This window comes from Onychostoma macrolepis, chromosome 18 (genome assembly GCF_012432095.1).
Source record: "Onychostoma macrolepis isolate SWU-2019 chromosome 18, ASM1243209v1, whole genome shotgun sequence".
NCBI lineage: Eukaryota > Metazoa > Chordata > Actinopteri > Cypriniformes > Cyprinidae > Onychostoma > Onychostoma macrolepis.
In genome coordinates, this window is record NC_081172.1 from 15,187,501 (window position 1) to 15,198,213 (window position 10,713).

The 10,713-nt window shown below is 34.3% G+C and overlaps 1 long non-coding RNA gene across 1 annotated transcript; it reads left to right on the forward strand.

The window, feature by feature from the left end:
* The first annotated feature begins 498 nt into the window (after nt 1-498).
* LOC131524381 (uncharacterized) lies at nt 499-2,899 on the forward strand. Its single transcript, XR_009266973.1, has 3 exons — nt 499-613; nt 695-764; nt 2,865-2,899. It is a non-coding gene; the product is annotated as an uncharacterized LOC131524381 (long non-coding RNA).
* Nucleotides 2,900-10,713: the final 7,814 nt, after the last annotated feature.

Consider the following 10,713-nt stretch of genomic DNA (forward strand, 5'->3'; position numbering starts at 1 on the left):
AAACTGTGCTTGATCTGTGCATATTTCTCTCCTGATTCAGACAAGTTTTTTATTGGAGAATCCAATATTATGGACAGAGGTCTAGATCAAAAATATACACAGACAGTGTACAAGAGAAAATGGTCCAAAAACATTTCCAGATTATGTTGGTGGATTTTGATGTGAGAGGACAACAGGAGATTTTCGCTGGAGGAAGTGTTGTTATGGACTATGGACTTCTATTTTGGACATCTAGTTAAAACATCTCAATGATTGATTTCTTTATTACAAACGTGCAGCTGGATGAAATCTATGGCCACTGGTTATCTGGTATTGTCGTACATATTAATGTCGTTAGGTTTTACTTCATGCCCCTTACAGAAAAACCACATGAATTTCACATGTGCAAAAGCACATGTGTCAAAAAAACGTTTGTCACAACGCCCCCAAAAACTAAATTTAATTAAATAAATAAAATAAAAAAGCTAATTACAGAAAGGAGGATTTTGAATTTGCGAGCATGATGATGACGTAATTTCCTCTCACCCAACGGCTGCTGCTGACCGCCACAATGATGCCGGGGAAGAAATGATCGGAAATAAAACAGCCATTCCAGACTGTGTATTTAAAAATGGTAAATATTTGGTCGAAATCATATTCATAATGCCAAATAGTCTTTAATAACGCTTATTCCATTTTGAAATTTTGACTGAAGAACTCGGAGTTCTGCTCGTGCTCATCATTCGAACCATAACGGTCATCTACCACTGTTCGCTGAGGAAAAGGTAAGCAAAAATGTCTTTAATTAGTAGTGTTTACACATTTAATGTTGAATTTCATTTTTTATAGCTGTAATGTGTTATATTTTAAAACATTTCATACTTTTCTGCATCATAAGTTCGCAATTTAGCGTCCTTTTTGCCACAATTATATGTTCCTCATTTCGACTGGAAATAAGCTGGTTAAGGACAGGAGCGGTCACAGTCACCGCTGGTCGGCGAATTTTCACGCGAATGTCCCTCTTTGACCGTGGGAGAAATCTGTTTGGGACAGGGAGTAAAACCTTTGCACTGCAAGAGGCAGCTGCCACTCGATCAGCCACCACTGTATACGAGTAGGGTTGCACGATACACCGGTACTACGGTAGTATCGCGATACTAAAGCTTAAAAATACCCGCGGTGCCATTGTATTTTTTAAACGGTAGTATCGTCCATACGGTACCGTAAGATATGTTGTATGCACGGCAAGAACACTGTTTAAAACGTTAATTTGAACATTCATGCCAGCAGAAACATTACAAGTTGATTGCCAAATGTCTTTCTGCTGTGCTCTGTGTATACGCATTATATGGTATTGAGTGTTTCCCGATGCTTCAGTTCAGTTTGCAATGAAAAGTCGCACTTGCACGTCGTTGTTCATGCTGCAGTTTATCAGAAGAAAGGGTCTGATTCAGACCATCTTATGTCATTTTAAAAAACAGCAGCTCAAGCATCACTTATTCAACATCAATATCTTACAAGAAAGTATTCTCACAGTTTAATTAATTTGACCACTTCTAGAACAGGTGTAATAGTTCGTTTCTGGAAGCATCTTTGCGATCACGAACGCAAATCCATTCATCAGCATAGCGGCTTTGCACTTGGTTCTTATCAATCATTATATATATATTTTTTTTTTATTAATTTATAATGTTATGTTTTAATATACATGCTGCTAACTCGGAAATTTCAAGATACGCGAGCAAAAAAATGCTCCTGACAGTTCGGCACACGACAAGAGCAAGAGAGCTGTTTTGTTTCGCTTTGTTCGAATCCAAATCCGCGTTGATTTGGGCGAATCACTGATTCACTGAGCCATTCATAAAAACAGTCATTTGATTCCTCCTGAAGGATTCAGCCGTTTTGAAAGAATCGTTTGAATGACTCAGTGATTCAATCACGAACTTCTGCCACCTGCTGGCCGTTTTTAAGTTTCCCATCTAAAAGTAGGCATATTACATTATTTTCCAACATATTTCTATATTCAGAATTTAGTATTTAAAACACTAATCTCATAACATTATTTATGCAATTATGTATAAATGCCACTTCTAAATGTCACTTCATGCAGCTTCTGTGCAGTGCTGAGATGAGTTTTGTTTAGATTATTTCATGGATAACAATAGCCAGTCATTAATTCACATTAAGTATTCAGAGAATAATATTGTCTGTTTTCACTTACATCTATTTATTTATTAAATTTTTATTCATTTTGTAGAATTTAATTTTAAATTAGCACAATACTGCATAGTATCGTGATACTACTTGGTATCGTGATACTTCAGCTGGTATAGTATCGTAAGACATTTTTATGGTATTGTGACAACCTTATATACGAGTATCTGGCGATCCGTTACCATTGAATGAATGAATGAATCGGCTGTTTGATTACTTGCTTGTGAAGACGGGAAATTGCCACCACATGCTGGCCGTTTTATATGTATAATTTCCTTTTTCAACGATTTTATGTAGCTATTTTCAAAAAGTTTTATGTAAGATAAAGTTTAAGTATTATGCAATTATAACTATGTAAATAAAGTAGATAGATCACGTGCATAAATCCACCAGGCCTCTGTAACTATTTTAACACTTTAAATGTCATACATACTGTATTGTCAAATCTAGCCTAGTCAATGCAATAATGCTACATTAATTTACCAGGTTATTCATTTAACTTATAGTTTTAATTTTAGGCTCTTGCTTGCTCAAGTCGTTACATGGCTGCATAAATAATTAGCAACTAATTGTTTTGAAGCAATATTGACAAGATCGTTTAAAAGATGAAACGACCCACTGTGGAAATACAGTCAGTACTGTGTTCTTGATGTCTTTCTATTTACTTTTAGGGATATGCATTTCAACAGAGCCACATCACCGAATGGTAAAGACTTTTTCAAAATTACACATTCTGTCACTGAAAGTAGTCCACTTTGTTTTTGTTTTTGCTATTTGATATTTTGTCTTTTGCTATTTTTCTATTCTGGATGCATTGAAGATGTGAACACGTTATTTGTGTATATCTGATTGGAATATTTAAAATCATGTTTGTTGAGGTAACTTCACCGTCAACAGTATACTCTTAATTTTTTTTTTGTTTTATAGGAATTACACACCAGGCCACTGTCCTTCCTGTGTGTTTGGCTTTTTCATCAAAATACTAGGGCTGCAACAACGAATCGATTAAATCGATAAAAATCGATTACTAAAAGCGTTGGCAACGAATTTCATAATCGATTCGTTGTGTCGCGCGACGCGGAGACGTTTGATTATTAAAAAAAAAAAAAAAAAAAACTTTAGTTGAGCGCGGAGCGGAGTGAACACACTCGGTCTCTCTCGCGCACGGATGCTAGCAGAGTTTGGCGCCTCATAAATAAAAACAAAAAGTAAAAAAAAAAAAAAAAAACGAGCGGTAGAGGAAAGATACATGGCGGAGGCAGAGAAATCCGTGCGACCCAAGTCATCCAAGGTGTGGGAGCAGGGGCGGCGTTGCGTATGGCAGAGTATGGCAGTTGCCATACCCTAGCCCAGTCAGGTGCTGTGAAAATTATCCAAACTTGAGTCGCTTATAATTCGTTTTTATTATTTTAAATCAGAGAGTTTTAAAAATAGTAAACCAATGATAAGCATTAAAATAACTTGTCAGTAAAACTTCGTAACGCCATTGGATCATCGAGCTCTCAGCGAGACCTCGTAACTTCACCCCGCCTCCGTTCAGATTGACGCGCCGCGCACAGCCTGGAGAAGATGAGATCTCTGCTTTTTCGCAATGCAAGGGTGAATAAATAATTGGTGTTTGAATAGTACAGCGTTTTCTTTACTCAAACACTATGTCAGTAAAGGATAATGTTTTTGTGTGTTTGAAGAGTGGAGAAGAATTAGTTATTTGCTGTCTATATACGTTTTAAATATCCTGTGCATTATGTGCATAAGCGCTTAATTTGAGATTTTGGCCAAGTGTATTAAACAACAAGAAAAAACTAAGCGCCCATATAGCTACAATCAAAGTTATATAACCTGTAAAAGTTGATGAAAGCATAATGCACTTATGCACTGCATAACAGCCGTTCTAACGACAGACAAAACACTCCATCTCCGTCATTCTCTGTTCAAAAACATTATTAACTCCATTTGAGCTTGATTTTCATATAATGTTAAGTGCAGGTGTCTGATACAATACCAACGCTAACGACGCAGTGTTGTTAAATTATTTAATTTTTTGCACCCCAAAAAGTCTATATATTTGGCAGATGTAAAGCATACATGTGTATGTTTTTTGTGTTAGTCCATTTTTATTTTATTTTATTATTATTATAACAGCTCAGGGATGTTCAAGGAGCAACATGTTTGTGCACTTTCTAAAGATTTTAGTTCTGTTTTTGAATAAAGGGTTGGAAATGAATGTTTTTTTTTTTGTTTTTTAAATCCGATTCATCGATTAATCGAAAAAATAATCGACATATTAATCGATTATTAAAATAATCGTTAGTTGCAGCCCTACAAAATACAAAAGTGTTTTTACTCATACTGTTGTTTAGTCAGTTCATCAACATTTGATTGGTTTTACTACATCGGTGTTACTATATCTGTGTTGATTTGTTCAAACTAATTTGCCATTTATTTGAAAGGGACAGCTCACCCAAAAACTAAAATGCAGTAACATGCGACTCATGGCTCCTAGAAAATTTTGCACATACTTTATGTTCTGAGGTGAATATATGTGTTGTTTTCTGCCTGTCATAACAACAAATCAAGTTCTTGCATTGTTTTGGTCTAGAGATCTTCACCTCATAAAAGACAATAGACGAGTAATACTTTTGAGTTTTCTGAGAGTCATGTTTTAAACCTGTTTTGCAATCTTCATCTTTCCTTGGTGAGCTGAAGTGAAATGTTGAGCAAATATATTCCTATAAAAAGGGTATCTTCCGTTCATTCGTTTTTAATTTAATATTAAAAACAGAAAAATAAGAAAACGGTTCCTTTTTTCGTTTTTTAATTTTTCAAAAAAACGAAAAAAGATTTATGCTTGATTTTCTGTTTTTACGTTCAGGGCTAGAAAATGAATAAACGACTTGAATTTTCGATCTCTGCATGTGGGTGGGAATAAAACGCCCCTTTCCGCCGATTGGTCAACCAAACATTAAACCGTGCCGTCATTACTTGTTCCACAGTTACGCACAGCAGAAAATAGCCTTGCTGCTACAGTTCTATGCATTCTTAACGCGTTTATTGCAACTATATTTCATCACTTTCTCATCAAACAACCAGACTAACAAATGGCTAACGAATAGCCCGTACCGGGGCAGAGCCTATAGACAGGGCTTACTTCTGTGTAGGCATCAATTCGGCAACCTGCGCGAGAAATTAGGGTATCATTTATTATTATAAGTTATTATTTTCTTAGCCTAAATATTAATTTATTCACATCGGCACCCACAGCTACCCCCCAACCTACATCTTTGGCACATCGTCTGTTTTATTGAGCTGACATATCAAAGTGTCACACAGCCATAGAGAATTACATACACTGTTAGACATTTCAAAGGGTTTTTACAGTAACACTTTTGCCAGTAAGTTACTGTAATTAAGATTTACAGTAGAAAACTGTATTTGATTTACGGTTGCAAATTATACTGTTTTACAGTAAATTACAAAAAAAAATCCAGTTCATCAGTATACTACTGTAATTCATTCATTTTAATATAGATTTCATTAGATTTTATACATTTTTATATAGAATTCATTTTATTTTTACTCTACATATGTACTACTGACATTCAATTAAAACATACACAATAATTACAAAATATAAAATGCTTTATTTAAAACATAGCATGTATAACACTTAAAAATACAGTCTTCCAATGCTGGAACAGTGCAACTTCACCATTTCTCCTGTCTTAGGACGTTTTGCAGTGCGTTATGTTGTGTCCTCTGGATTCATCCTCACAAAGAATCTTTAGGCAACAGAAATATAATGAGGAAAAAGACAAACAGCCAAAGAATACATAGCCATCTGCAAAACCCAGGTGCTGCTCCAAAACGTGGCCACCACCTTTGCTCACCCTCCACTTTGTTAGTGACAGAAATGTCTTCTCTGAAAAACAAATAGAAGAAATAGCACACTTTTAAAAGGGAAACCTCATATAGAATACACAAATCTCTCAAAACCATAGTTGTTCTCTTACCATGAATTAACAGTCTCAGGGTGGCTGGCCTGCTCATGTCTTTCTTGATGTTTCATTGCAGTTGCCTTTAAAACACAAATACAAAAAAATGCAGTAAATCTTAAATTCCATTAAAAACTATAACAAACTAATCCTAAAACTAGAAAAGGCAGCTAACATAGGATTTTATTTTCTCAGGCTACTGGCCAACACTACTAACACCTGAACAAAATTTCACATTAGTTAACCTAATGTTAATATAAGATAAGTGATGCACGTTAAAAATAATTTTAATTCGGTAACTTAATTCAATAAGCTGACAAAAGTCGTTTGAAATGACAGTGCAGTTTACCATAGTAAAGTTTGTTACCGCCATGTTGATGGGTAAATGTTACTAGGTTAAACTGGTGTGCAAAAATCTGACACAAACACACAGACAAATTGGTGGTCTTATTCTCTCGTAAGGTGCATCAACACACAGCGTAGATGTTCTCCAGAGCTCTTCCACTCTCCCGGGTTCATCCCTGGGAAAAATTACTCATTTTTTATCGCGACTCGATACAAAGCAATATAGAACCCATTATATATAATCTACAGTGGATTCGGACAGTAAAGTGATGCCCCGGTATATTTCTGACACAAAGTACAAACGGATTTTCCAATCATTATAAGCGAAACACATCCAGTGTAGTCAGTCCCAAGCTGTTGTGGCGTTATAGACAGGCAGTTATAGTAGGGCAAATCATGTCAATCCAAATGTAAGAAATGAGGAAAATAAAACAACCTCAATAGAATGGCGCCAAAGAGGCCATTACAGCAAATACAGTAGTATACAGCAATTTTACAGTAAGTCTCTGTATGTCGGGTCTGACGTCACAGAAAATTCCCATGATGCAAAGGGTATTACAGTTATTTACTGTAAAGGGGATTTGCAGTATTATACTGGGTGATATACAGTAAATAACTGCAGAAATTACAGAAATGTCTAACAGTGTAGATCAGTGCGCGCGTTTTCTTATTTTTCTGTTTTTAATGTTAAATTAAAAAACTAATGAACGGAAGATACCCTGATTTCTCATAAACACAGTCCTCCACACCAGACCAACAGAATTTTTACAATTAAAATTTGTTTGATTTTTCACCATTTTTTTATTTCCCCTTTTGTGGTATCAAAAAGAATGGCCATATGGCATAAGAGTAAATAATGACTGAATTTAAATTTTTGGGTGAACTTTAGTTTGGCATCGGTCTTTGTGAGATTATTTGTCAAAAACAATTTTAAATAAAATAATAATAATAATAATAATAATAATAATTTTATGGTTAAAAAAAATTAATAAATTGAATACTACTATTTTTGGACACCATGGATTTGTTTACAGACGATACAAATTTCATTACCAACAAATCTCATGTCATCATGGAAATATGACTCAAGTTGTTATAGGTCTAAATACAACACAATTACAAAAGAGACTAATAAATATTGTGTTAATTGTACTTATTAGTGCCTCTCGGTGTACTTTCAGGTTCTATGAACTTCATGCCATGGGAACTGTGATTGAGTAACTTTTTTTTTTTTTTTTTTTTTTAATTTATGAACAAATCTGAAATGGCACATTCCCAGTTATTATAGAGATAGTTCACTCAAAATGAAAATTCTGTCATTAATTACTCATCCTCATGTCGTTCAAAACCCTTAAGATCTCTGTTCATCTTTGGAACACAAATTAAGATATTTTTGATGAAATCCGAGAGCTTTCTGACCCTGCATAGACAGCAATGCAACTGAAATGTTCAAAAACATCTTAATTTGTGTTCCGAAGATGAATGAAGATCTTATGGATTTGGAACAACATGAGGGTGAGTAATTAATGGCAGAATTTTCATGTTTGGACAAACTATCCCTTTAAGATTTATTTAAATGCTTTAGACTGTAGTTATTCTTTTGAAATTCTTTGTAATATGAATAGTGTATAAGGATTGCTCAATAAAACTTAATGGAATTTTACTATACAACTGAGGTCTTTAACAGGATTAAATATTTTATATTTTTTGAGTGTATATTGTGCATGAGTTAGATATTGACTAGAGTTTTTAAAGTCATTTCACAATCACCTTGCAACACAAGCAGGTTTATAATATACCTTTCACATGTGTTTTACATGGGAATTTACATGTATTTCACATGTGATCACATGGGTTTCACATGGTAATATACATGTGTTTCATATGTGAATATACATGTTTCATATGTGATCACATGGGAATTTACCATGGGAATTTACATGTGTTTCACATGTGATCACATGGGTTTCACATGGGAATATACATGTGTTTCATATTTGATCCCATGTGTTTCACATGAGAATATACCATGGGAATTTACATGTATTTCACATGTGATCCCATGGGTTTCACACGGGTTTCACATAGGAAAGTATCATGTGTTTCACATGGGAATATACATGTCTTTCACATGTGATCTCATGTGTTTGACATGTGATCACATGTAACTTCACATGAAAATGTTCCAAAAACACACATTTCCCATGTGCAAAGCACACATTTTCCATTTCACACGTGAAATTTCACATGTGCAGAATCACATGTATATGTGGCCACGTGTGCTTTTGCACATGTGAAATTCATTTGGTTTTTCTGTAAGAGAAAACAGATCTGTACATTGTGAAAACGTGAAAATCACATGTGAAGCGTGTGCTTTGCACATGGGAAATATGAAACACATGTATATTGTGAAACCCATGGTACTTTCCTATGTGAAACCCATGTAAATTCCCATGTGAAACCCATGAGATAATGTGAAATACATGTGAATTCCCATGTGAAACACATGTAAAACTTGTGAATCCCATGTGAAACGTATATTATAAACCTGCTTGTGTTGCAATGTGATTGTGAAATGACTTTAAAAATTCTAGTCAATATTTAACTCATGCTCAATATACACTCAAAAAATATTTAATCCTGTTAAAGACCTCAATTGTATAGTAAAATTCCATTAAGTTTTATTGAGCAATCCTTATACACTATTCATATTATGAAGAATTTAAAAAGAATAACTACAGTCTAAAGCATTTATATAAATCTTAAAGGGATAGTTTGTCCAAAAATTAAAATTCTGCCATTAATTACTCACCCTCATGTTGTTCCAAATCCGTAAGATCTTTGTTCATCTTCGGAACACAAATTAAGATATTTTTGAACATTTCAGTTGCATTGCTGTCTATGCAGGGTCAGAAAGCTCAGATTTCATCAAAAATATCTTATTTTGTGTTCCAAAGATGAACAAAGATCTTAAGGGTTTTGAATGACATGAGGATGAGTAATTAATGACAGAATGTTCATTTTGAGTGAACTATCTCTATAATAACTGGGAACGTGCCATTTCAGATTTGTTCATAAATTAAAAAAAAAAAAAAAAGTTACTCAATCACAGTTCCCATGGCATGAAGTTCATAGAACCTGAAAGTACACCGAGAGGCACTAATAAGTACAATTAACACAATATTTATTAGTCTCTTTTGTAATTGTGTTGTATTTAGACCTATAACAACTTGAGTCATATTTCCATGATGACATGAGATTTTCACAGGTTGGTAATGAAATTTGTATCGTCTGTAAAGAGGGCCACGGCAACATCTCCAAACTCATCAGACTTGTCCTAAATGAATGAATGAAAGAGAGATACAAATCACAAACAAATCCATGGTGTCCAAAAATAGTAGTGTTCAATTAATTTTTATTTTTTTTTAACCATAAATTATTATTATTTATGTATTTATTTTTTAAATTGTTTTTGACAAATAATCTCACAAAGACTGATGCCAAGCTAAAGTTCACCCAAAAATGAAAATTCAGTCATTATTTACTCTTATACCATATGTGACTCTGGACCACAAAACCAGTCTTAAGTGTCAGTCTAAACTGAGATTTATGAGGTCTGTACGATTCAGCGCTGTGTCACGTCCATAACATTTGAAAGATTAAGTTTATATCTTATAGTAATTATTAATGCAATTAACTTGAAACTTTCTGTACAAAGCTAACTTATGGCCATGCTAATTATGATCAACAGTTCATCTCCATTCTCTGCACTTATCCACCATAAAAATGCGTTACGGACGTGACGGACGTTACATATTAAATCATATGCATACTGGCATGCATACCTCGTTACTGATGACTGATAGCCTGTGTATGTTTATACTGCTGGGATCTGTTTCATGCTTTCCATATCATAAAATTTTAGAAATGAATTAATTCTAACATGTAAGAAATTGCATTTTCAACGAGAACATCGCGGAGATTGATCCTAAGACTGTGCGGGCCAGAAATGCACAGGCGGACTGAAGTACAAATCGTCAAAACTTTTTCAAATGTCATATAATGTTCATAGTCAATATTATCTTAATTAAACATTCAATGTGTTTGAAATAACTTGTGTCTCGAATCTATCTGCGCTGCATCCATTCAGAGAGCAAGATTTTGCGTGTTCGGCGCTCGCAAA